At 47.7% G+C, this 26,544-nt stretch overlaps 1 long non-coding RNA gene across 1 annotated transcript in view; it reads left to right on the top strand.

The window, feature by feature from the left end:
- Positions 1-26,544, top strand: part of LOC143776419 (uncharacterized) — a 210,257-nt gene that overhangs the window by 38,384 nt on the left and 145,329 nt on the right. Inside the window, exon 2 of the long non-coding RNA XR_013215828.1 lies at positions 4,594-4,688. This is a non-coding gene — a long non-coding RNA (uncharacterized LOC143776419). The remainder of the gene's footprint in view (positions 1-4,593; positions 4,689-26,544) is intronic.

The following is a 26,544-nucleotide window of genomic DNA, read 5'->3' as shown; positions in this document are numbered from 1 at the left end:
TACATCCACACAAACCCCTCCTGACCTCACACAAAAGCTTACCCTCCTCCAGCATGATGACAACCAGCACTGCACTACTGTCCTGCACTACACGGAAGCCCTTGATCATGTGACTCCGACTCCTCCCCTCCTGTGACCTCATCCTAGGTCCTGTGCGCACAGAGCAGCTGCAGCCATAGTTGTGGTGTGCGGCTCTCTGCGGTGGAGGGGCTCTGCTGCCGTGACAAGTGCAGTCCCACCCGTGATCGCGCATGCACTGAGAGAGTGCACGCGCACCAGGGCCTATAAAGAAGGTTTATAAAGGGCCGGCGGCCCATTTTGTAGCTCAGAGTTCTTAGGGGCCCCTAAGCACTGCGGGCCCCGTCGCAATTGCGACCCCTGCGACCGCGGTAGTTACGCCCCTGTGGATATTGCAGTAATATTCATTTAGATCATATACACAGGATATGTTATAAAAGCGTAAAAAGCAAAATGGAGTCTCACCTCTGCGACCTCAAAATATTTAGACAACGTAAGTCTAATGTCAGCATTCCCAAGTTATTGCACTCTCCATACAATACAATCAGGGCTGCCACTAGGAATTTCAGCGCCCTATACTGGCAAAATTTTCGGGCCCCCTTGAGACTCTGCCCAGGCTCCACCTTAGCCCCGCCTCCACCCCTCAAAACTTCCACAGCCTCTTGGAAAAACTCAATTTCTGCACCCCATCCTCACCAATCACACATTATCGGTTCCCATCTAACACCAGATCACATACACAACCAGCAGGTTTTTTTTTAGCCAAAAGTTTTTTTAAGCCGTCACCACGACAAGTTAGACTCTTTTGGTCAGGCACTACTCTAGTCTAACCTATTAAACATTTCTTATAATATCCAATACTCTTTTCAGTTATATTTTTTATTTATTTTTCTTTAAGGGAATGTGTCACATACATTTTTTTTAAAAGACCAATCATTCCACATACAAGGGACAAATACCACCACACAATGACCAGACCACATATTACCACCACAGTGACCGAATACTACAATACTGAACATTAATGAAAAACCACAATGCTAGTATTACCATAAGTGCCATTATACACAGGAGCTCTGTACATAGTATATACAGTGTAAATGTAAAGGTAATACGGTGATCAACTGTGATGTTATACACAGGAGCTCTGTATATAGTGTCAGTATACAGATAATACAGTAATCACCAGTGACCTTATACACAGGAGCTCTGTATATAGTGCATAATGGGCAGGTGATACAGTGATCACCAGTGACATTATACACAGAAGCTCTCTATATAGTGTATGGTGTACAGGTCATACAGTGATAACCAGTGACATTATACACAGGACCTCTGTACATAGTATATAGTGTGACAGTGTCAGTATACAGATAGCACACTGTCTCACTGGTGACGTCTCTAGTTTAAGTCCTTCATCTTTGCTTTTCTCCTTCATCCAGCACAGACTGCCCTCACTTCTTCCAGCCAGGACTCTTCTCCACATAGAATGACACACAGTTATTTAGAGCACCACTTCCAGAGCACATTCCCTAACTTCTACACTATGCAGCTGAGTAGGCGTGCACCCACCATTAATATATAGTTATTATGCAACCTACCATTCCAAATATAAATTGTAATCTACCACTGTGCCCCCACTAACTATACATAGCCACTTTCCCCATCCAATAAATATATAAATTAACTAGCACCCGTTCTCTTCCCCAATTCATTACCAGTCACTCCGTCATCCTCAACGCCTTCTACTCTGTGCCTCCCCCAATTTATTATGTCAAGTCCTCGCTCTCCCACCCCCACCCTCTATTCATCATTTACTCTCCCCCCACCCCCCAAGTCATTTTCATTTGATGTCCTCCACCCTCAAGTCATCATATGCTTTCCCCACCCCACCTTCAATTCATCATTTGATGTCCCTTGTCCCCATCCTCAATTCATCATTTACTCTCCCCATCCCCACATTCAATTCATCATTTGCTGTTCCCATTACCCACCTTCAATTCATCAATTTATGTACCCATCCACCACCCTCAATTCATCATTTGGTCTCGCCAACCCCACTCGCAATTCATCATTTTCTCTCCTCACCCGTCATTTGATTTCCCTCCAGTCCCAATTCGTCATTTGCTCTTCCCAATCCCACTCCCAAATCATCATTTTCTGTCTCTCAATACCATTTAATTCTATAAAAAAAAGGTTTACATATATTACCTTACCTTTCATACGATCCCCTGCAGCTCCACTTCTGGACTGGCATTATGGGGCTTTTACATGACGGTGCAAACATGATGATGTTATTGAGTACGCGTTGTCAAAAGTGCGTCACAGAGGAGGTGGAGTGACTCCCCAAGAGGATAGAGCAATCAAAGAAATACAAAGCTGGACTGATTTGATTATCAAGCCAGCGGATTAGGGTGGAAACTTAGTAATATGGCTCAATGACCTTTATGAGAAACAGTCACACAAACTTTTTCCAGAAAAAAATTGCTACAAAAAAATCTATTACAATTCTTTAACTATCATCAAGAACTCTGATATAGTTATTAGGTCATACGAGGAGGGCATTATCCCTAAATAATTAATGGAAATGATGCTGACGATTAAACCTTGGTTACCAACCTTCTATCTGATCCCCAAAATACCCTAGGATCCTAACAACCCTCCCGCTAGGCCTATTGTTTCTGGGAATGAGGGAGTGTGTGAATTGTCAAATTGTAGATTTCTATGTAAGGCTATGTGCCCATGTTGCATAAAAGCTGCGGAAATGCTGCAGACTCCCGGCCTCGGGTAAAACGCATGCAGAATTCGCATGCGTTTTCCAGCAAAACACATGCAGAATTCGCATGCGTTTTCCCGTAAAACACAAGTGTTTTGCAAGCGTTTTTAGCTTGCAGAATGCTTTCGTTTTCCAAGCGATTTGAAGCATCGCTTGGAAAAGTGATTGACAGGTTGGTCACACTTGTCAAGCATAGTGTTTGACAAGTGTGACCAACTTTTTACTATTGATAGAATGTTAAAAATAATAATAAAAGAAAATGGTTATTCTCACTTTCCGATGGCCCCCGAAATCTCTGAGCAGTCATAAATACTCGGAGGTCACCTGAGCATGCTCTGGAAAATCCGAGCAACGAGTACACTTGCTCATCACTAATGTTCACCCATAATTGTTTTATTTTCAATAATCCAACATGTTTACAGCTTCAAGGAACTGCCATGGGGCAGCTTGCACTCCATTGTACGCAAATATATTTTGGGGGCATGGAAGAGGGAGATCTTTCTGAGCAGTCCCATAGACCAAATTGTTAAGGTACACCATTAAATTTGTTACCTTGATGACATGTGGTTTGTGTAGGAGGGATCCTCAGCTCAATTGAACCAGTTTATGACAATTCTTAATCAAAATAAACTAAATATTAGACTTACTTTTTCTCATAGTCGTCAAGTTGACTTTCTTGGTATTGATATCCAAGCAACATCACAAGGCCAAATTCTTACAGATGTCTATAGAAAGCCCACAGCCACAAACTCCATCCTACATGTTAGTTCATCACACCCAAAATCTACAATATGTGGAACACAGATTGGGCAGCACTTATGAATTATACGTATCTGCTCTACTAACGAAGCATTCGGTCAACATGCTAAAGATCTCTATAACCATCTTTGGAAACGCGGCTACAGCCTCAGACAAATCCGTAGAGGTTCCAAACTTACGTGTAATACCACTCGTAATGATTAGTTATGCAAAAATAAGGATAATACTGGGACTATTACTGAATAAGTAAGATTAATAACACCTTATAATTGTCAATGGCATGAACTAAGCTGCATTATTTCCAGACATTAGAACGTTTTAAAAACAGACTCTGTACTAAAGCAAATTCTCCCTCCAAGACCATTAATCATGGCCAATTTTCATGATCTCCTGATACGTAGCCACTACTCACCTGATCATAAGCAGGCTGGATCTGCTATAAGCTCCATCCAGGGATTCTTTCCATGTACTTTTTGCAAAGTGTGTAAGAACCAAGTGAAAAGCAAAGAATTCAGCAACTCTGACAGGATCGCGTCTATAAAATCCTACATTTGCTAACTTGTTCTTCTAAGAGTGTGTGTAATTTATTATGCACAATGCCCATGTAAAAAATCTGTATTGGGATTAATACTCGGGAAGTAAAAATCAGGACCGGAGAACAAATTATAGATATCAAAAAGTCAAAAACAGCACAGAATGATAAACAATTGAAAAGTGAAGCTGAAGCACTTTAGACGTTTCCACAACTGAGATTCAAGTAAGCTCCTTTTAAGGCCATATACAAGATTTCTTTGGGACCAGAAGGTGGGGACCTCTTTAAAATTTTGGCTCAGGCTGAGAGCCGCTGGATTTACACACTTAACAATGTTGCTGTTGGGTAATTTCTCTAATTTGGGTATCTGATTGCTATGTTTTTAGGTGTTAAGGTAGCCTTTTTTAATTCTATTTTAATTTTAATTTGTTTTTCGCTGTTCCCTTCTATGGTATTTGGTCTTGTATGTATACGTGTCGTTTATCCTTTTCAATCAATTACTTCCCAGGAGCTGGAGGGACAAGACTTCTTGAAACCATGCTGGACGATAACTCCGGAGACTTTTTTGACGAACTTCACCAGCATAAATGGACCGACAGAGAGGTATTTGAAAAGATCCTGGGTAATATATGCCATAAAAATATTTTTTTGCTAGTGAACATGCCAAATGGACATTTATGAATTTTTTCATTATTTTTCATGCATCATTTAGGCCAGGTTCACATTGTGTTAAAGCAGCCCATTCAATGCATAGCGTTGATGGGCTGCGTTAACGCTATAGCATACACGCCATCGCGTTATGCTATACCGCTAGCACAGATGATTCATCTGTGCTAGCGGTGACGGTGCCTCAGACACTGCTGCCCGCGTCCAAGGCTCCGTCACTGAATGACGGCACTAGAGCTTGCCGATTATGACATGTGTTGGCGATGCGCCCGATAATAGGGGTTAATGGCAGTATTAACGGACTGCGTTACACCACGTTATGCCGCGGTGTAACGCAGTCTGTCTAACGGACTGCCATAATGCTGTCACGCTCACGCCCTGACTGGTGGGCATGAGCTCGGGGGGTTTGTGGCCCCAGTGTGCCACAAACCAGACTACCCTGGAAGGGGTGTGACTATGACAGCTGCCTGGGTTTTCACTGGAGCCTCTGATGGTGAGGTCAGGCTTGTGCAGCAGGCAGCTGCCAGGTGCTACTCCAGGGTGGTGTCTGACTGTGGCTGCTGATCCCACTTGGGAGACAGGAACACCAGGATTGGTGCGGGCATCAGGCAGGACTGGCAGAAGAGCACGACTGAAACTCAGACGAGTAGGCTGGCACAGCTGAGACACAGGGCTGGCAGAGACACGGCAGAGAACACAGGGCTGGCAGGCATGGCAGAGAACACAGGGCTGACAGAGACACGGCAGAGAACACAGGGCTGGCAGAGACACGGCAGAGAACACAGGGCTGGCAGAGACATGGCAGAGAACACAGGGCTGGCAGAGACATGGCAGAGAACACAGGGCTGGTTGATGTGGTGTATGAAGGAACAGGTAGGGACCTGTTCACACTGGAGGTGCAGGTATGGATAACAAGTATGGAGGAACAGGTAGGGACCTGTTCACACAGGAGGTGCAGGTACGGAAACAAGCCAGAAGGAAAGGAGAATGAAGGAACAGGTTGGGACCTGTTCACACAGGAGATGCAGGTACGGAAACAAGCCAGAAGGAAAGGAGAATGAAGGAACAGGTTGGGACCTGTTCAGACAGGAAGAGAACCGCAAGGCTGTGGATAGGAGTGGTAGAGCAGCAAGAGATAGCGCAGCAATAAAAGCTAAGCAGAGCAGAACAACAAGGATTATGGAGAGGAGCTGCAGCAAGAGATTACTGCAGCTGCAGAAGCTAAGCAGAGCGGAGCCACAAGGAATGTGGAGAGGAGCTGCAGCAAGAGTTACTGCAGCTGCAGAAGCTAAGCAGAGCGGAGCCACAAGGAATGTGGAGAGGAGCTGCAGCAAGAGGTTTCTGCAGCAGCAAAGCAGAGCAGAACCGCAAGGAATGTGGAGAGGAGCTGCAGCAAGAGATTACTGCAGCAGCAGAAGCTAAGCAGAGCAGAACCGCAAGGAATGTGGAGAGGAGCTGCAGCAATGCAGCAAGAGATTACTGCAGCAGAAGCAAAGCAGAGAGGAGCCACAAGGAATGTGGAGAGGAGCTGCAGCAAGAGGTTTCTGCACCAAAGCAGAGCAGAACCGCAAGGAATGTGGAGAGAAGCTGCAGCAAGAGATTACTGCAGCAGCAGAAGCTAAGCAGAGCAGAACCGCAAGGAATGTGGAGAGGAGCTGCAGCAATGCAGCAAGAGATTACTGCAGCAGAAGCAAAGCAGAGAGGAGCCACAAGGAATGTGGAGAGGAGCTGCAGCAAGAGGTTTCTGCACCAAAGCAGAGCAGAACCGCAAGGAATGTGGAGAGAAGCTGCAGCAAGAGATTACTGCAGCAGCAGAAGCGAAGCAGAGAGGAGCCACAAGGAATGTGGAGAGGAGCTGCAGCAAGAGGTTTCTGCAGCAAAGCAGAGCAGAACCACAGGAGTGCAGAGCAGAAGTAAAGCCACAAAGGTACAGAGCAGGCAGAGCCGCAAGAGTGCAGAGCATAAGCAGACTGAGAACACAAGGAAAGACACAACAGGGAAGGAAGCCACAGACAAGGAGACTGAGATAAGACTAAGTTCAGACAAGGTAATGGAACAAGACAAGAAACAAGAACAAAGACACAGGGATAACAAGACCAAGGCAAGAACACAGAGAAAAGCCTCCAGAGAGGGAGCAACACAGAGCAAGTCCTGGCAAACTCAGAAGCAAAACACAAACTGAGCTAACACATTGCACAGGCCCAGTCCACTGGGTGGAGCTGCACTAAATACTGGAGGCCTCCTGGCAATTGGTCAGGAACAGATTAGACAGATGCACCTGATTTCTATAAGAACCAGAGAGTTCAGGCGCCGCCCCCTATGCACACAGCCAGGAAGCATGCAGAGAGCAGAGACACAGAATATGGAGCTGGCATGAAACAGAAACCACATCATGGCCTGGAGCAGTGGGTAAGATAGTGTGAGAGATGAGAGGCCATGCCGTGATGCCAGCAGAGTTGTTACAAACGCAATGTGAACCCAGCCTTAGACTCTAAAAAAACAGCACCTGTCGAATTCCATTTGATGGGTCTGTTTATCCACCTATTTTATAGTATATTCAGCTTATGGGTAGTGTGGTCTATCATAATAATGATACTATATATTTACAGTTATGACTACAATCCTGTAAATGAGGGCATGAAGTATGGGGCCCATAGTTATGACCCTAAGCCTGTATATTAAGACATGAAATATGGGGTCAGAATTAGAGATGGGCAAACCCCAACAGTAAATTTCTTGGATCTGTACAGAACACCTACTGTTCGGGCATGGACTCCAAACACATAATTCACCAGGAAGTCCAAGTTACTGTTTGGCTTCATCCCACCGAAAACCGGGTGTTTCTTGCACTATTATGTGCATGACAGACTTGCAAACACTGCCTCTGATCTTCAGTAAAATCATTACCACCTGTAGACAGCCGAGGTTCCCAGCATGAGCCCGCCACTGTGATCAGAGGTAAAAAGTTTACCTCTGGTCACTGGCGTTGGCTGATGGGACTACTGTTCCCATCAGCCTACCCCTGCTGCCACTAATAACAGAGAGAGCAGGCGGCGATTGATGGGAGTAAACATCAGCATGTGCCAAAAAAATAATAATAAAAAAACCAGTGTGGGTTCCCCTGAATTTCTGATCACCAGCCTGGCAAAACTGACAGCTGCAGGCTGCAACCCTCAGCTGTCAGCTTTAGCAAGGTTGGTTATCAAAAAAGAAGGGGTCTCCACGCCGTTTTTTTAAATTATTTAAATAATTAAACCGATGTGGTGTCCCCCCCCATTTTTGACAACCAGCAAAGCTAAAGCAGACAACTGGGAGCTGGTATTCTCAGGCTGGTAAGGGGCCATGGATATTGGCTTCCTAGCCTAAAAATAGCAGCCCGCAGCCTCCCAGAAAAGGGCCAACCTTTCTCACAATCTTTTTCTCTCCTGGCATCATCTGTCGGTGGAGCATTTGGAGACTCCCACACACACATCAGATGGTTGTCAGATATGGCTGAAATCAGCAGGTTTGGCCAACTCTCATCTAAAATAAATGACAGCCTTAGGGTGTGTTTCCATGTTCAGGAAACCCAGTGCTGTGGACGCAGTGGATACCCCGCTCCACCCAAAGCACCTCCCCCTGTTGTACACGCGGTGATTCCAGATGAGTGTTCATTGAGCACATGCGGAATCACCGCATCGTATTCATTGACTGTGGTATTTATCTTGCGGAGACAGAGTGTCTCCACAAGATAAATAAACATGCTGCGGTCTATAAAGACGAACTGCATGTCCAGATACGCAGGGTCGCCGGATGCGGCCGTTTGCACATAGTGGAGATGGGATTTCATAATTCTGTGCCCATTCTATGGTAGTTATAGTTCCTCGGTAGTGTACAGCCCAAGTATCAGTTGTGTGTCTTGGTAGCGTATAGCACAAGTGCCAGTTGTGTGGTTTGGTGATGTATAGCACAAGTACCAGTTGTGTGACTCGGTGGTGTACAGCATAATTCCCAGTTGTGTTGCTTGGCAGTGTATGACACTAGTACCAGTTGTGTGACTCAGTAGCGGATAGCACAAGTGCCAGTTGTGTGGCTCAGTGGTGTACAGCACAAGTACAAGTTGTGTGACTCAATGGTGTACAGCATAATTCCCAGTTGTGTTGCTTGGCAGTGTAAGACACTAGTACCAGTTGTGTGACTTGGTAGCGTATTGCAAGTGTCGGTTGTGTGGCTCAGTGGTGTACAGCACAAGTACCAGTTGTGTGACTCAATGGTGTACAGCAAAGGTATCAGTTGTGTGACTCGATGGTCTACAGCATAATTTCCAGTTGTGTTGCTTAGCAGTGTATGACACTAGTACCAGTTGTGTGACTTGGTGTTGTACAGCACAAGTGCCAGTTGTGTCACTTAGTGATGAGCGAATATACTCGTTACTCGAGATTTCTCGAGCATGCTCAGGGGTCCTCCGAGTATTTTTTAGTGCTCGGAGATTAAGTTTTTCTTGCCGCAGCTGAATGATTTACATCTGTTAGCCAGCATAAGTACATGTGGGGATTGCCTGGTTGCTAGGGAATCCCCACATGTACTTATGCTGGCTAACATATGTAAATCATTCAGCTGCGGCAAGAAAAAATAAATCTCCTAACACTAAAAAATACTCGGAGGACCCCCGAGCATGCTCGAGAAATCTCGAGTAAAGAGTATATTCGCTCATCACTAGTGTCACTCCATGGTGTAGAGCACAAGTACCAGTTGTGTGGCTCAGTGGTGTATAGCACAAGTGCCAGTTGTGTGGCTCAGTGGTGTAGAGCACAAGTGCCATTTGTGTTGCTCAGTGGTATATGACACAAGTATCAGTTGTGTGACTCGGTGGTGTAAATGTAGAGCATAAGTATCAGTTGTGTGGCTCAGTGGTGTATGACACAAGTACCAGTTGTGTCACTCTGTGGTGTGCAGCTGAAGTACCAGTTTTGTGACTCAGTGGTGTATGACACAATTATTATTATTATTATACATTTATATAGCGCCATTTATTCTATGGCGCTTTACATGTGAATAGGGGGCAAATATAGACAAGTACATTAAACATGAGCAACAAAAAAAAACAAGGCACACAGGTACATAAGGAGGGAGGGCCCTGCCCGCGAAGGCTCACAGTCTGCAGGGGGTGGGTGAGGATACACTAGGAGAGGGTAGAGCTGGATGTGCAGTAGGTTGAGGATCATTGCAAGCTGTAAGCTTGTCGGAAGAGGTGAGTCTTCAGGTTCTTTTTGAAGGTTTTTGTGGTAGGCGAGAGTCTGATGTGTTGGGGTAGAGAGTTCCAGAGTATGGGGGAAGCATGGGAGAAGTCTTGGATGCGGTTGTGGGAAGAAGAGATGAGAGGGGAGTAGAGAAGGAGATCTTGAGAGGAACGGAAGTTGTGTGAAGGTAGGTACCGGGAGACCATGTCGGAGATGTATGGAGGAGATAGATTGTGGATGGCTTAGTATGTTATTATGAGGGTTTTGAACTGGAGTCTCTGGGCGGTAGGAAGCCAGTGAAAGGCTTGGCATAGGGGAGAGGCTGAAGAGTAGCGGGGAGACAGGTAGATTAGTTGGGCAGCAGAGTGTAGGATGGATTGTAGTGGTGCCAGAGTGCTAGAGGGGAGGCCAGAGAGTATGAGGTTGCAGTAGTCAAGGCGGGAGATAACAAGGGCATGCACTAGTGTTTTTGTGGTGTCGCGGTCAAGGATTGCGCGGATCCGGGAAATATTTTTGAGTTTGAGACAGCAGGAGAAGGCAAGGGCTTGGATATGTGGCTTGAAAGAGAGGGCAGAGTCTAGGATCACTCCAAGGCACTGGGCGTGTGGGACTGGGAAAAGTGAGCAGCCATTGACATTGATTGATAGGTCTGGTAGAGGGGTAGAGTTAGAAGGGGGAAAGATGATGAATTCTGTTGTGTCCATGTTCAGTTTTAGAAAGCGATCGGAGAAGAAGGCTGAAATAGCAGACAGACAGTGTGGTATTTTGGTAAGGAGGTAAGGTCAGATCGGATAGGTAGATCTGTGTGTCATCTGCATAGAGATGGTACTGCATACTGTGGGATTCTATGAGTTGTCCCAGACCGAAGGTGTAGATGGAGAAGAGTAGGGGTCCTAGAACAGAGCCTTGAGGAACACCGATTGACAAGGGGTGAAGTGAGGAGGTGGCGTGGGGAAGGGAGACTGAATGTTTGGTCTGTCAGATATGATGAGATCCAGGATAGGGCCAAGTCTGTGATGCCAAGAGATGAGAGGATCTGAAGCAGAAGGGAGTGGTCCACAGTGTCAAAGGCAGAAGACAGGTCCAGGAGAAGGAGGACAGAGTAGTTTCGCTTGCTCTTGGCAGTTAGTAGGTCATTGGTGACTTAAGGGCAGTTTCGGTTGAGTGATGGGGTTGGAAGCCAGATTGTAACCGGTCAAAGAGGGAGCAGGAGGAGAGGTGGGAGGACAGTTCAAGATGGACATGTTGTTCCAGTAATTTGGAGGCGTAAGGAGGAGAAGAGATATCGGGGGATTGCTAGACACAGAGGATGGGTCGAGGGAGGGCTTTTTGAGGATGGGTGTGATCTTGGCATGCTTGAAGGATGAGGGGAAGACACCTGTTGTGAGTGGGAGGTTGAAGAGGTGTGTTAAGGTTGGGATGAAGACCGCGGCAAGGTTAGGGATGAGGTGGGATGGGAACGGGTCGGGCGTACAGGTGGTGAGGTATGATATTGACAGGGGGGTGGAGAGCTAGTCTTATGCCATGGTGGAGAAGCTGGTTTTGGAGGAACACGGCTGAGCAGCTAAGAGGGGCATAGGGTGCTCTGGGCCAAGGCTTTCTCTGATTGTATCGATCTTCTGTTTAAAGAAAGAGGCAAAGTCTTCAGCAGAAATGAGAGGGGAGGGAGGAAGTGCTGGGGGATGGAGTAGAGTATTGAAAGTGTTGAAAAGCTGTTTAGGGTTGTGAGACAGGGAGGATATGAGAGATGAGAAGTTTGTTTTGCGGCAGTGAGCGTGGACTTGAAGCTGGCGAGGAACTGCTTGTATGCAGTGAAGTGGTCGGCAGAGCGGGATCGCTTCCATCTCCGCTCAGCGATCCTGGAAGCCCGTCTGCATTCTTAGGTGAGGCTGGACAGCCAGGGCTGTCTGTTTGTTGAGTGTACGAGTTTTGCTATGCATGAATGGGGCGGCCGAATTGAGTGTTGCCGTTATTGTGGTGTTATAAAAAGTGGCAGCATCTGTGTCATGAAGGGAGGCTATGTCTGTAAGAGGGAGAAGGGACTCAGAGAGTGATTGTAAGTTGAGATGTTTGAGATTTCTGCGAGGGTGAGTGAGTTTGTGGAGTGGGGGTTGCACACTAGGAGAGGGAAGAGAATGTCAGTAGGTTGTGGTCAGACAGGGGGAGGGGTGAGTTAGTGAGATTAGTAAGGGAGCAGAGGTGGGTGAAGATGAGGTCCAGCATGTGGCCATCTTTGTGAGTGGCCTCAGAGGACCATTGAGTGAGGCCAAAGGAGGCACTCAGTGATAAAAGTTTAGAGGCAGCTGAGATGGAAGTGTCAATGGGGATATTGAAGTCACCCATGATGATAGTGGGGATGTCAGCAGAGAGGAAATGAAGTAGCCAGGTGGTGAAGTGGTCGAGAAAGGTGGAGATGGCTAGTTCTGGGGGGCAGTAGATGACAGCCAGCTGGAGGTTGGAGGGGGAATAGATGCGGATGGAGCGCACCTCGAACGAGAGAAGAGTAGCGGAGGGTGGTAGCGGGATTGGAGTAAAGGAGCAGGTGTCGAACAGGAGCAAACCAACCCCTCTACCACTTTTGTTGCTGGGGCGAGGGGTGTGAGAGATGTGAAATCCGCCATAGGAAAGTGCAGCTGGAGAGGCTAAGTCAGAGTGGGTGAGCCAGGTTTTGGTGATGCCGAGGAAGGAGAGTTTGTTGGTGATGAAGAGGTCATGGATAAATGTCAGTTTGTTGCAAATGGAGCGTGCGTTCCATAGTGCTCCTGGTAGGGGAACCGAGGAAGTGGGGGCTGGATGAATGGGTATGAGGTTGTCATGGTTGGGAAAACGTGGAGGGGATCGTGGCAGGGGGTTAGAAATGAGTGTGAGGATGTGTTGAGGGGGCCCGGGATTTGGGGATACATCGCCAGAGATGAGGCATAGCAGACAGAGCGTTAGAAGGTGGGAGCGCAGGACAGGACATGATGCGGCCATGTGTGTCTGGAGAAAAAGGATTGTATGTGGAGGAACAGTTCTGAGGAGAAGGTGAGATGGCTGGAGAGTATTGAGGGAGAAATGACTAGTTCTTTACTAGGTGGAGGGATTGCAGGAGATTGTAAGAAGGTGAGTAGTATGGGGGTGAAAGAGAAAAGAAACCGAAACATTGTGGAGGTTTGGTATTCTATTACCTTCCAGTTAATTCAGTCTAATTCATCAAAGTAATTAAAAATATGTAATTTAAAAGATGGAAGTTAAAAGATGCATGTAGCAGACTACGTCTGGAGCAGATTGCGGCATCTGAATATATGTGTTGTTAAGAGAACTCAGCTGTGAGAGCATGGTACACAAGTACCAGTTGTGTGACTCGGTGGTGTAGATGTAGAGCACAAGTATCAGTTGTGTGGCTCAGTGGTGTATGACACAAGTACCAGTTGTGTCACTCCTTGGTGTGCAGCTGAAGTACTAGTTGTGTGACTCAGTGGTGTACAGCACAAGTACCAGTTATGTGGCTCAGTGGTATACAGCACAAGTACCAGTTGTGTGACTCAGTGGTGTATGGCACAAGTGCCAGTTGTGTTGCTCAGTGGTGTACAGCACAAGTACCAGTTATGTGACTCAGTGGTGCATGACACAAGTGCCATTTGTGTGACTCCGTGGTGTACAGCACAAGTGCCAGTTGTGTTGCTCAGTGGTGTATGACACAAGTACCAGTTGTGTGACTCCGTGGTGTGCAGCTGAAGTACCAGATGTGTGACTCAGTGGTGTACAGCACAAGTACCAGTTATGTGGCTCAGTGTTGTACAGCACAAGTACCAGTTATGTGGCTCAGTGGTGTACAGCACAAGTACCAGTTTTGTGGCTCAGTGGTGTACGGCACAAGTGCCAGTTGTGTTGCTCAGTGGTGTATGACACAAGTACCAATCGCGTGACTCCGTAGTGTGCAGTTGAAGTACCAGTTGTGTGATTCAGTGGTGTATGTTATGATTGACCTGGTGGTTAGAAGCCCCCGGAATGACCAGATGAGCAAACTAGTAATACAGGACTAGCTCTGGGAAGTGGGAGCTCTGCTGACCGCAACCACTAATCCTATCACAACACACTAGAAATAGCCGTGGAGCGTACCTGACTCTGCCTAGACGCCTCTTCACAGCCTAAGAGCTAACTACCCCTAAAGATAGAAAATTAAGACTAACTTGCCTCAGAGAAATTCCCCAAAGAAATAGGCAGCCCCCGACACATATTGACTGTGAGTTAAGATGGAAGTCACAAACACAGGAATGAAACAGGTTTCAGCAAAGGAGGCCAGACTTATCTAAACAGATTGAGGATAGAAAAGGTATCTTTGCGGTCAGCACAAAAATCTACCAAAAAACCACGCAGAGTGTGCAAAAGAGACCCCCGCACTGACTCACAGTGCGGAGGTGCCACTCTGCATCCCAGAGCTTCCAGCTAACAAGACAAAATCATGATAGCAAGCTGGAAAAGAAAACAGTGGTGAACAAATCAGCTAGCAGGGACTTAGCTTTTGCTGGAGTAGACAGGTCATCTGAAAGATCCAAGAGAAAACTGAACCAGTACTAGGACATTGACAGCTGGCATCAAGTAACGATCTGAGTGGAGTTAAATAGAGCAGCCAGCCAGAACTAAGTGAGGTCAGCTGAAGAAAGAACCTCAGAACCAGCAGCTCCACTCACAGCCACCAGAGGGAGTCCATGGACAGAACTCGCCGAAGTACCATTCCTGACCACAGGAGGGAGTTCGAGAACAGAATTCACAACAGTACCCCCCCCTTGAGGAGGGGTCACCGAACCCTCACCAGAGCCCCCAGGCCGATCAGGACGAGCCAAATGAAAGGCACGAACCAGATCGGCAGCATGAACATCAGAGGCAACAACCCAGGAATTATCCTCCTGACCATAACCTTTCCACTTGACCAGGTACTGAAGTTTCCGTCTCGAAATATGAGAATCCAAAATCTTCTCCACCACATACTCCAACTCCCCCTCAACCAACACCGGGGCAGGACGGTCAACGGAGGGAACCATAGGAGCCACATATCTCCGCAACAACGACCTATGGAACACATTATGGATGGCGAAAGAAGCTGGAAGGTCCAAACGAAATGACACAGGATTAAGAATTTCAGAAATCTTATACGGACCAATGAAACGAGGCTTAAACTTAGGAGACGAAACCTTCATAGGAACATAACGAGACGACAACCAAACCAAATCCCCAACACGAAGTCGGGGACCAACACAGCGACGGCGATTAGCAAAACGTTGAGCCTTCTCCTGGGACAATGTCAAATTGTCCACCACGTGAGTCCAAATTTGCTGCAACCTGTCCACCACAGAATCCACACCAGGACAATCCGAAGACTAAACCTGCCCGGAAGAAAAACGAGGATGGAAACCAGAATTACAGAAAAAAGGCGAAACCAAAGTGGCCGAGCTGGCCCGATTATTAAGGGCGAACTCAGCCAAAGGCAAGAAAGACACCCAATCATCCTGATCAGCAGAAACAAAGCATCTCAGATATGTTTCCAAAGTCTGATTGGTTCGTTCGGTTTGACCATTTGTCTGAGGATGGAAAGCCGAAGAAAAAGACAAATCAATGCCCATCTTAGCACAAAAGGACCGCCAAAACATTGAAACAAACTGGGAACCTCTATCCGACACGATGTTCTCCGGAATGCCATGCAAACGAACCACGTGCTGGAAAAACAATGGAACAAAATCGGAGGAGGAAGGCAATTTAGGCAAAGGTACCAAATGGACCATCTTAGAGAAGCGATCACAAACCACCCAGATAACCGACATCCTTTGAGAGACAGGGAGATCTGAAATAAAATCCATGGAAATATGCGTCCAGGGCCTTTTCGGGACCGGCAAGGGCAAAAGCAACCCACTGGCACAAGTCCCACAGGACTGCACAAAAGAACGCACATCCCGTGACAAGGAAGGCCACCAAAAGGATCTAGCCACCAAATCTCTGGTACCAAAGATTCCAGGATGACCAGCCAACACCGAACAATGAACCTCAGAGATAACTCTACTAGTCCATCTATCAGGAACAAACAGTTTCTCCGCTGGGCAACGGTCAGGTCTATCAGCCTGAAACTCCTGCAGCACCCGCCGCAAATCAGGGGAGATGGCAGACAAAATTACCCCCTCTTTGAGAATACCAGCCGGCTCAGGAACTCCCGGAGAATCAGGCACAAAACTCCTTGAAAGGGCATCAGCCTTCACATTCTTAGAACCCGGAAGGTACGAAACCACAAAATCGAAGCGGAAGAAAAACAGCGACCATCGAGCCTGTCTAGGATTCAACCGCTTGGCAGACTCGAGATAAGTCAGATTATTGTGATCTGTCAAGACCACCACGCGATGCTTGGCTCCTTCAAGCCAATGTCGCCACTCCTCGTACGCCCACTTCATAGCCAACAACTCTCGATTGCCCACATCATAATTGCGCTCAGCAGGCGAAAACTTTCTAGAAAAGAAAGCACATGGTTTCATCACCGAGCCATCAGAACTTCTTTGAGACAAGACAGCCCCTGCTCCAATCTCAGAAGCATCCACCTCGACCTGAAACGGGAGCGAAACATCTGGCTGACACAACACAGGGGCAGAAGAAAAACGACACTTCAACTCCTGAAAAGCCTCCAGGGCCGCGGAGGACCAATTGACCACATCCGCACCTTTCTTGGTCAAATCAGTCAATGGTTTAACAACACAAGAAAAATTAACGATGAAGCGACGGTAAAAATTAGCAAAGCCCAGGAATTTCTGTAGGCTCTTCACAGAAGTAGGCTGAGTCCAATCATAAATGGCCTGAACTTTAACAGGGTCCATCACGATAGTAGAAGGGGAAAAAATTAAGCCCAAAAATGAAACCTTCTGAACTCCAAAGAGACATTTAGACCCCTGTTGTGAATTCCGTCTGGGCTCCCTCTGGTGGCCTTTAGCGATACTGCGGGTCTGGAGCTGGGCTCAGCTGCCTCATTTCCTGCTATGCTGTTTCCTATTTAACTCCACCTGCACCTTTGTTTGTTGCCTGCTGTCGTTGTATTCAGTACTGGTTCTGATCTCTCTGGACTTCCTTGTGACCTGTCTCCATCCGGAGAAGCTAAGTTTTGCTAGTTCATGTTTGCTCATTTTTCTCTTGAAAATATGTTTCATTATATGATGAGTTCAGTCCAGCTTGCTTATATGTGATTTTTTGCTTGCTGGAAGTTCTGGGGTGCAGAGTGCGCCCCTCACATCGTGAGTCGGTGTGGGGGTTCTTGTATTTTCTGCGAGGATAGTTTTTGATAGTTTTTGTACTGACCGCACAGATCCCTTGCTATCTTCAGTCTATTTAGCGTTAGCGGGCCTCATTTGCTTAAACCTGTTTTTCATTACTACGTTTGTATTTTCCCCTTAACTCACCGTTATTATTTGTGGGGGCTGTCTAAACTTTGGGGTCATTTCTCTGAGGCAAGTGAGGCTTGGCTTTCTCTCTAGGGGTAGTTAGTTCCTCAGGCTGTGACGAGGCGTCTAGGTTTTTAGGTAACGCTCCACGGCTGCCTTTAGTGTGTTTTGGATAGGTTCAGTGTTGCGGTCAGTATAGTTTCCACATCCCCAGAGCTCGTCCTAATATTCTGGTTTACCTATCAGGTCAGTTTGGTGATCCTACCACCGGATCATAACAGACCCCTTCACAAACAAGGAATTAGCACGAAGGACCTGAAACACCATTCTGACCTGCTTCACATGAGACTCCCAATCGTCCGAAAAGACCAAAATATCATCCAAATATACAATCATGAATCTATCCAGGTACTTTCGGAAGATGTCATGCATAAAGGACTGAAACACAGATGGAGCATTAGAAAGCCCGAATGGCATCACCAGGTACTCAAAATGGCCCTCGGGCGTATTAAATGCTGTTTTCCATTCATCGCCCTGTTTAATACGCACAAGATTATACGCCACTCGAAGATCTATCTTGGTTAACCAACTAGCCCCCTTAATCCGAGCAAACAAATCAGACAGTAGCAGCAAAGGGTACTGAAATTTGACGGTGATTTTATTGAGAAGGCGGTAATCTATACAAGGTCTCAGAGAACCATCCTTCTTGGCCACAAAAAAGAACCCTGCTCCCATCGGTGACGAGGACGGGCGAATATGCCCTTTCTCCAAGGACTCCTTTATATAACTCCGCATAGCGGCGTGTTCTGGCACAGACAAATTGAACAGTCGGCCCTTCGGAAACTTACTACCAGGAATCAAATTAATAGCACAATCGCAATCCCTATGAGGAGGTAGGGCACTGGATTTGGGCTCATCAAATACATCCCGGTAATCCGACAAGAACTCAGGGACTTCAGAAGGATGGGATGACGAAATTGACAACAGTGGGACATCACCATGTACCCCTTGACAACCCCAGCTGGATACAGACATTGATTTCCAATCCAATACTGGATTATGGACCTGTAGCCATGGCAAACCCAAAACGACCATATCATGCAGATTATGCAACACCAAAAAGTGAATATCCTCCTGATGTGCAGGAGCCATGCACATGGTCAATTGAGTCCAGTACTGAGGCTTATTCTTGGCCAAAGGCGTAGCATCAATTCCTCTCAATGGAATAGGATACTGTAAGGGCTCCAAGAAAAAACCACAGCGCCTGGCAAACTCCAAGTCCATCAAATTCAGGGCAGCGCCTGAATCCACAAATGCCATAACAGAATAGGACGACAAAGAGCAAATCAGAGTAACGGACAAAAGAAATTTTGGCTGTACAGTACCAATGGTGGCAGACCTAGCGAACCGCTTAGTGCGCTTAGGACAATCAGAGATAGCATGAGTGGAGTCACCACAGTAAAAACACAGCCCATTCCGACGTCTGTATTCTTGCCGTTCAGCTCTGGTCAATGTCCTATCGCATTGCATAGGCTCAGGCTTCTGCCCAGAAGACACCGCCAAATGGTGCACAGTTTTGCGCTCACGTAAGCGTTGATCGATCTGAATGGCCAAGGACATAGACTCATTCAGACCAGCAGGCGTGGGAAATCCCACCATAACATCCTTAAGGGCTTCAGAAAGACCCTTTCTGAAAATTGCCGCCAGGGCACACTCATTCCACTGAGTAAGCACAGACCACTTTCTGAACTTCTGACAATATACCTCCGCTTCATCCTGACCCTGACACAAAGCCAGCAAAAATTTTTCTGCCTGATCCACTGAATCTCGTTCATCATAAAGCAATCCAAGCGCCAGAAAAAAACGCATCTACATTACGCAATGCAGGATCTCCTGGTGCAAGGGAAAATGCCCAGTCTTGAGGGTCGCCACGTAGCAAAGGAATTATGATTTTTACTTGCTGAATGGGTTCACCAGAGGAGCGGGGTTTCAAAGCAAAAAACAATCTACAATTATTTTTGAAATTCAGGAACTTAGATCTATCCCCAGAAAACAAATCAGGAATTGGAATTCTGGGTTCTAACATCGGATTCTGAACTACATAATCTTGAATGCCTTGTACCCTTGCAGTGAGTTGATCCACACAAGAGGTCAGACCTTGAATGTCCATATCTACACCTGTGTCCAGAACCACCCAGAGATTTAGGGGAAAGGAAAAACAAAACACGCTGCAGAGGAGAAAAAAAAAAATGGTCTCAGAACTTCTCTTATCCCTCTATTGAGATGCATTAACACTTTATGGGCCAGCTGTACTGTTTGATTGACCTGGTGGTTAGAAGCCCCCGGAATGACCAGATGAGCAAACTAGTAATACAGGACTAGCTCTGGGAAGTGGGAGCTCTGCTGACTGCAACCACTAATCCTATCACAACACACTAGAAATAGCCGTGGAGCGTACCTGACTCTGCCTAGACGCCTCTTCACAGCCTAAAGGTACCGTCACATTAAGCGACGCTGCAGCGATAGCGACAGCGATGCCGATCGCTGCAGCGTCGCTGTTTGGTCGCTGGAGAGCTGTCACACAGACCGCTCTCCAGCGACCAACGATGCCGAGGTCCCCGGGTAACCAGGGTAAGCATCGGGTTGCTAAGCGCAGGGCCGCGCTTAGTAACCCGATGTTTACCCTGGTTACCAGCGTAAAAGTTAAAAAAACAAACAGCACATAGTCACCAGCGCGTCCCCCAGCCTCTGCTTCCTGACACTGACTGAGCTCCGGCCCTAACAGCAGAGCGGTGACGTCACCGCTGTGCTTTCACTTTCAGTTTAGGGCCGGCGCTCAGTCAGTGTCAGGAAGCAGAGGCTGGGGGACGCGCTGGTGAGTATGTGCTGTTTGTTTTTTTAACTTTTACGCTGGTAACCAGGGTAAACATCGGGTTACTAAGCGCGGCCCTGCGCTTAGTAACCCGATGTTTACCCTGGTTACCAGTGTAAAATATCGCTGGTATCCTTGCTTTTGCTGTCAAACACGGCGATACACGGCGACCTAGCGACCAAATAAAGTGCAGACCTTCTAGCAGCGACCAGCAATTTCACAGCGGGATCCAGATCGCTGCTGCGTGTCAAATACAGCGATATCGCTATCCAGGTCGCTGCAACGTCACGGATCGCTGGCGATATCGCCTAGTGTGACGGTACCTTAAGAGCTAACTACCCCTAAAGATAGAAAATTAAGCCTAACTTGCCTCAGAGAAATTCCCCAAAGAAATAGGCAGCCCCCGACACATATTGACTGTGAGTTAAGATGGAAGTCACAAACACAGGAATGAAACAGGTTTCAGCAAAGGAGGCCAGACTTATCTAAACAGATTGAGGATAGAAAAGGTATCTTTGTGGTCAGCACAAAAATCTACCAAAAAACCACGCAGAGTGTGCAAAAGAGACCCCCGCACTGACTCACAGTGCGGAGGTGCCACTCTGCATCCCAGAGCTTCCAGCTTTTGCTGGAGTAGACAGGTCATCTGAAAGATCCAAGAGAAAACTGAACCAGTACTAGGACATTGACAGCTGGCATCAAGTAACGATCTGAGTGGAGTTAAATAGAGCAGCCAGCCAGAACTAAGCGAGGTCAGCTGAAGAAAGAACCTCAGAACCAGCAGCTCCACTCACAGCCACCAGAGGGAGTCCATGGACAGAACTCGCCGAAGTACCATTCCTGACCACAGGAGGGAGTTCGAGAACAGAATTCACAACAGGTGTATGACACAAGTGACAGTTGTGTGACTCCGTGGTGCACAGCACAAGTACCAGTTGTGTGACTTGGTGGTGTAGATGTAGAGCATAAGTATCAGTTGTGTGACTCAGTGGTGTATGACACAAGTACAAGTTGTGTCACTCCATGGTGAGCAGCTGAAGTACCAGTTATGTGGCTCAGTGGTGTACAGCACAATTACCAGTTGTGTGGCTCAGTGGTGTACAGCACAAGTACTAGTTGTGTGTCTCAGTGGTATATGACACAAGTGCCAGTTGTGTGACTCCGTAGTGTGCAGCTGAAGTACCAGTTGTGTGACTCAGTGGTGTACAGCACAAGTACCAGTTGTGTGACTCAGTGGTGTACAGCACAAGTACCAGTTGTGTGACTCAGTGGTGTATGACACAACTGCCAGTTGTGTGGCCCAGTGGTGTACAGCACAAGTACCAGTTGTGTTGCTCAGTGGTGTACAGCACAAGTACCAGTTGTGTTGCTCAGTGGTGTATGACACAAGTACCAGTTGTGTGACTCAGTGGTGTAAAGCACAAGTACCAGTTATGTCGCTCAGTAGTGTACAGCACAAGTACCAGTTGTGTTGCTCAGTGGTGTACAGCACAAGTACCAGTTGTGTGACTCACTGGTGCATGACACAAGTGCCAGTTGTGTGACTCCGTGGTGTACAGCACAAGTGCCAGTTGTGTGGCTCAGTGGTGTATGACACAAGTACTAGTTGTGTAACTCCGTGGTGTACAGCACAAGTACCAGTTGTGTGACTCAGTGGTGTACAGCACAAGTACCAGTTGTGTGACTCATTGGTGTATGACACAAGTGCCAGTTGTGTGACTCCGTGGAGTACAGCACAAGTACCAGTTATGTGGCTCAGTGGTGTACAGCACAAGTACCAGTTGTGTTGCTCAGTGGTGTATGACACAAGTACCAGTTGTGTGACTCAGTGGTGTAAAGCACAAGTACCAGTTATGTGGCTCAGTGGTGTACAGCACAAGTACCAGTTGTGTGACTCAGTGGTGTACAGCACAAGTGCCAGTTGTGTGGCTCAGTGGTGTATGACACAAGTACTAGTTGTGTAACTCCGTGGTGTGCAGCTGAAGTACCAGTTGTGTGACTCAGTGATGTACAGCACAAGTACCAGTTATGTGGCTCAGTGGTGTACAGCACAAGTACTAGTTGTGTGTCTCAGTGGTATATGACACAAGTACCAGTTGTGTGACTCCGTTGTGTGCAGCTGAAGTACCAGTTGTGTGACTCAGTGGTGTACAGCAGCAGCTCCGGCTTGCGTGAGAAGCGACAGGACTGTGGTGTGTATGGGGACTGGCTGCACACACACTAGGGCGGGCTCTGGCTGCTCAGGCTGGATGCTTTCATCTCCAGGCGGCAGTCCCTTTCATCTTCTCGTCGTTCTCCCTCGCCCTCCTCCTCTCTCTGCTCTAGGCCCCCTTTGTGTGACTAAATTTGGAAAGAGAAAAAAATCTTGGAGCTTGTGCAAGGATTTTTTTAATTTTCCACGTGTGCTCAAAGCTCCCAGCTGAGCAGGCAAAAGGGGTTTTCTTCCGGGTAAGAAAGACTGAGGCGAAGATCAAAGAGTCTGGAGTTGGATCTGCTCAACTGTGGATTGAAAACAAGAAAAAAAAAACACACTCACTACACACAAGACTGGACAGCTTCCCACCATACTCAGCAGAGGCAGCCTCCCAGCACAGAGGAAGGGAGGGGGAGAAGCCAGGGCTTACCTCACATCCCAGGGGTGACTGCAGCCCCATTCCGACAGTGCAGGACTGCTATCCTATTGTCCTGTTAAGTGATATTCACAAGGGGCAGATTTGCTGCAGAAATGTCAGTGGTTGAAAATCAGATCAATATTTCTGAATAAGGATATTTCTGAAGCAAACGTGGATTTCTCCAGTTACCTTCCACGACAGCAGTATCGGAGGATGTCTCCCCGCCCTAATAGGGGACGGGAAATAAAGAGGTTAAATACCCCTCCCCTTCCTGCAACCACCAGTGTTTTTCCTGTCCCCTATGGGGCATGAAGAGGTTCTCGGATAGTGTTGCCATGGCCGGTGATCGGGAGCGCTGTTACCTTGTAGCCGGGCAGTCGAGGTCAGGGGCTCCGCTCTCCTCCTCCTTTAGACTGCTCCCATCTCCGCGTCCACCGCGTGACTTGGGACCTTCACCCGTCCTACCTGCGCCTTTTTCGGGAGGCAAAGAAGAGCAGTGTAGTGCTCCGGGGTCCTTCTGCAGCTCCCCGGCTTCCTCTTTCCTCCACGCTGGTGCTGGTGGTGGCGCGCGAGCGCACACCGGAAGTGACGCGCACCCGAACTTCCGGTTTCCTCGCCCCCATACGCTGCGTCCCTGCCCCTAGGACATCCAGCGGCAGCCTCGACGGGCATCTCTGACCCCCCCACGGACCCTAACGAGGAGGAGCACCACCATATTCGCTGGGAGCCTCGGTAAAGTATTTATTCCTGGCTGGGGAAGCCTCCAGGTAAGACCTTCTGTCTGTGACCCTCTCTATCTGGACCACTGACCATATGGACAGCGACAAACCCCTACACTCTGCTCCTGCGGAGCCCAGCGTGCACCCCCCTACTGTAAGTAGTGGGATGATGTCCCTTGCTGTCCATTTAAATTTAAGTGACATAGTCCACCTTTCTCTCTCGTTTTAGGGAGACAAGGTCCCTGCCCCTAGGAAAGGTAAGATGCCCAGCCGCAAGTGTGCTACATGTGCGTCCAAGCTTCAATCCGCATATAAAAAGAAGCTCTGCCAACCATGCACAGACGAAGTTCTGCGTAGTGAACAGCCCTCACTCATGGACAGCATCAGAACCCTCATCAGACAAGAAGTTCAGTCCTCCATGGTGGCCTTTTCTCAGACCCCAACACCGCATCCTCCCCCTCCTAAGAAAAGGAAGATGGCCCCGGTAGTTTCTGACTCTGACTCAGGCGAGATACATACCTCGGGTTCAGAGGACATTTGGGAGAATGAGGGTTCTACTGCTGCTCCCAAATCTGACAATAAAAAATATCTCTTCTCCTCCGAGGATATGGAAGAGTTAGTTTCCATGGTGAGGGGCACCATGGGGGTAGAAGAGGAGGTAGAGGGCCATTCCGTACAGGATGACATGTTTCGGGGTTTGAAACCTAAGACTGTGAAGGGATTCCCCATACACGAAAATATCGAAAACCTTATCCTCCATGAGTGGGGCCTACCGGAAAAGGGGTTAAACGTCCCATCGGAGTTTAAGAATCGTTTCCCCCTTGAGGGAGACTGTTCTCTATTGGAAATGCCCAAATTAGATGTTCAAGTGTCAAGGGTAACCAAAAAACGGCCCTACCCTTTGAAGATTCCTCTCAACTGAAAGATCCCATGGATCGGAAAACTGAGAGCTTATTGAGGAAATCTTGGGACACTTCAACTAATTTACTGAGATCTAACGTGGCCTCAACATGTGTAGCCAGATCCTTGTTTCTCTGGCTGCGTACCTTAGAGAATCACCTTGTACAAGGTACGTCTAGGGAAGAGATTCTTAATTCTCTCCCACTGCTTCAGAAGGCGACTGGATTCCTCGCGGATGCCTCCGCAGAATCAGTACAAGTAGCCACTAGATCCGCTGTCCTCACTAATTCGGCTAAAAGGGCCTTGTGGCTTAAATCCTGGGGAGGCGATATTACCTCAAAGTCCAAGCTTTGTGGTATTCCCTTCCAAGGTCATAATGTATTTGGGCCAGTCCTGGATGAAATCTTGGACAAAGCCTCAGATAAAAAGAAAGTCCTTCTGGAACAAAAGAGCCATAGGAAGCGGTTTTTTAGTTCCCCCAGTGACCAAGCTCCCCAACAAAATTACAGGGGTAAGGGCAAATCAGGACGGTGGAGCTACCCCAAGGGAGGGAAAACCAGAAATATCCTGGTCCCCCAACCTCAGCAGACCTCTGAGAAGCAATGACTGCTCTCCGGTCGGAGGTTGACTCTCGGGTAGTGTTGAGCGATACCGTCCGATACTTGAAAGTATCGGTATCGGAAAGTATCGGCCGATACCGGCAAAGTATCGGATCTAATCCGATACCGATACCCGATACCAATACAAGTCAATGGGACTCAAGTATTGGAAGGTATCCCTGATGGTTCCCAAGGTCTGAAGGAGAGGAAACTCTCCTTCAGGCCCTGGGATCCATATTAATGTGTAAAATAAAGAATTAAAATAAAAAATATTGATATACTCACCTCTCCGGAGGCCCCTGGACATCACCGCTGGTAACCGGCAGCCTTCTTTGCTTAAAATTAGCGCGTTCAGCACCTTCCATGACGTCATGGCTTCTGATTGGTCGCGTGCCGCTCATGTGACCGCCACGCGACCAATCACAAGCCGTGATTCTAGGAATTTAGGACCTGAGAATTACGTCACGGCTTGTGATTGGTCGCGTGGCGGTCACATGGGCGGCCGCGACCAATCACAAGCCGTGACGTCATCTAAGGCCCTGAACGCGCTCATTCTTAAGAAGGAAGGCTGCCGGAAAGAAGCAGGGCGCGTCCGAGGGTGAGTATATACCTAATAGGAATATACTCACCCTCGGCTTCTTTCCGGCAGCCTTCCTTCCTAAGAATGAGCGCGTTCAGGGCCTTAGATGACGTCACGGCTTGTGATTGGTCGCGGCCGCCCATGTGACCGCCACGCGACCAATCACAAGCCGTGACGTAATTCTCAGGTCCTAAATTCCTAGAATTAGGAATTTAGGACCTGAGAATTACGTCACGGCTTGTGATTGGTCACGTGGCGGTCACATGAGCGGCACGCGACCAATCAGAAGCCGTGACATCATGGAAGGTGCTGAACGCGCTCATTTTAAGCAAAGAAGGCTGCCGGTTACCAGCGGTGATGTCCAGGGGCCTCCGAAGAGGTGAGTATATCAGTATTTTTTATTTTAATTCTTTATTTTATACATTAATATGGATCCCAGGGCCTGAAGGAGAGTTTCCTCTCCTTCAGACCCTGGGAACCATACACTGGGAACTTCCGATTCCGATTCCCGATACCACAAAAGTATCGGATCTCGGTATCGGAATTCCGATACAGCAAATATCGGCCGATACCCGATACTTGCGGTATCGGAATGCTCAACACTCTCGGGTTTTCTCTCCCAATGGCAGACGATCACCACAGATCAGTGGGTCCTGCGTACCATACGGGAGGGCCTAAGATTAGAATTCGAGAGTCCTCCTCCTCACCATCTAACCATCACTTCTCTACAGTCTCCAGGACTTCGGGAATCTCTGATGCCGGATATTCTAAGCCTGCTTCAAGCAGAGGTGATTTCCCATGTACCACATCGGGAAGTAGGAGAAGGTCACTATTCCCACCTTTTTCTGGTGAAAAAACCCTCTGGAAAACATCGTATCATCATAAACCTGAAACCTCT

Source organism: Ranitomeya variabilis, chromosome 1, assembly GCF_051348905.1.
Source record: "Ranitomeya variabilis isolate aRanVar5 chromosome 1, aRanVar5.hap1, whole genome shotgun sequence".
Taxonomy (NCBI): domain Eukaryota; kingdom Metazoa; phylum Chordata; class Amphibia; order Anura; family Dendrobatidae; genus Ranitomeya; species Ranitomeya variabilis.
The sequence above is the reverse complement of the archived record's forward strand: the minus strand, read 5'-3'. Positions and strand labels throughout refer to the sequence as shown.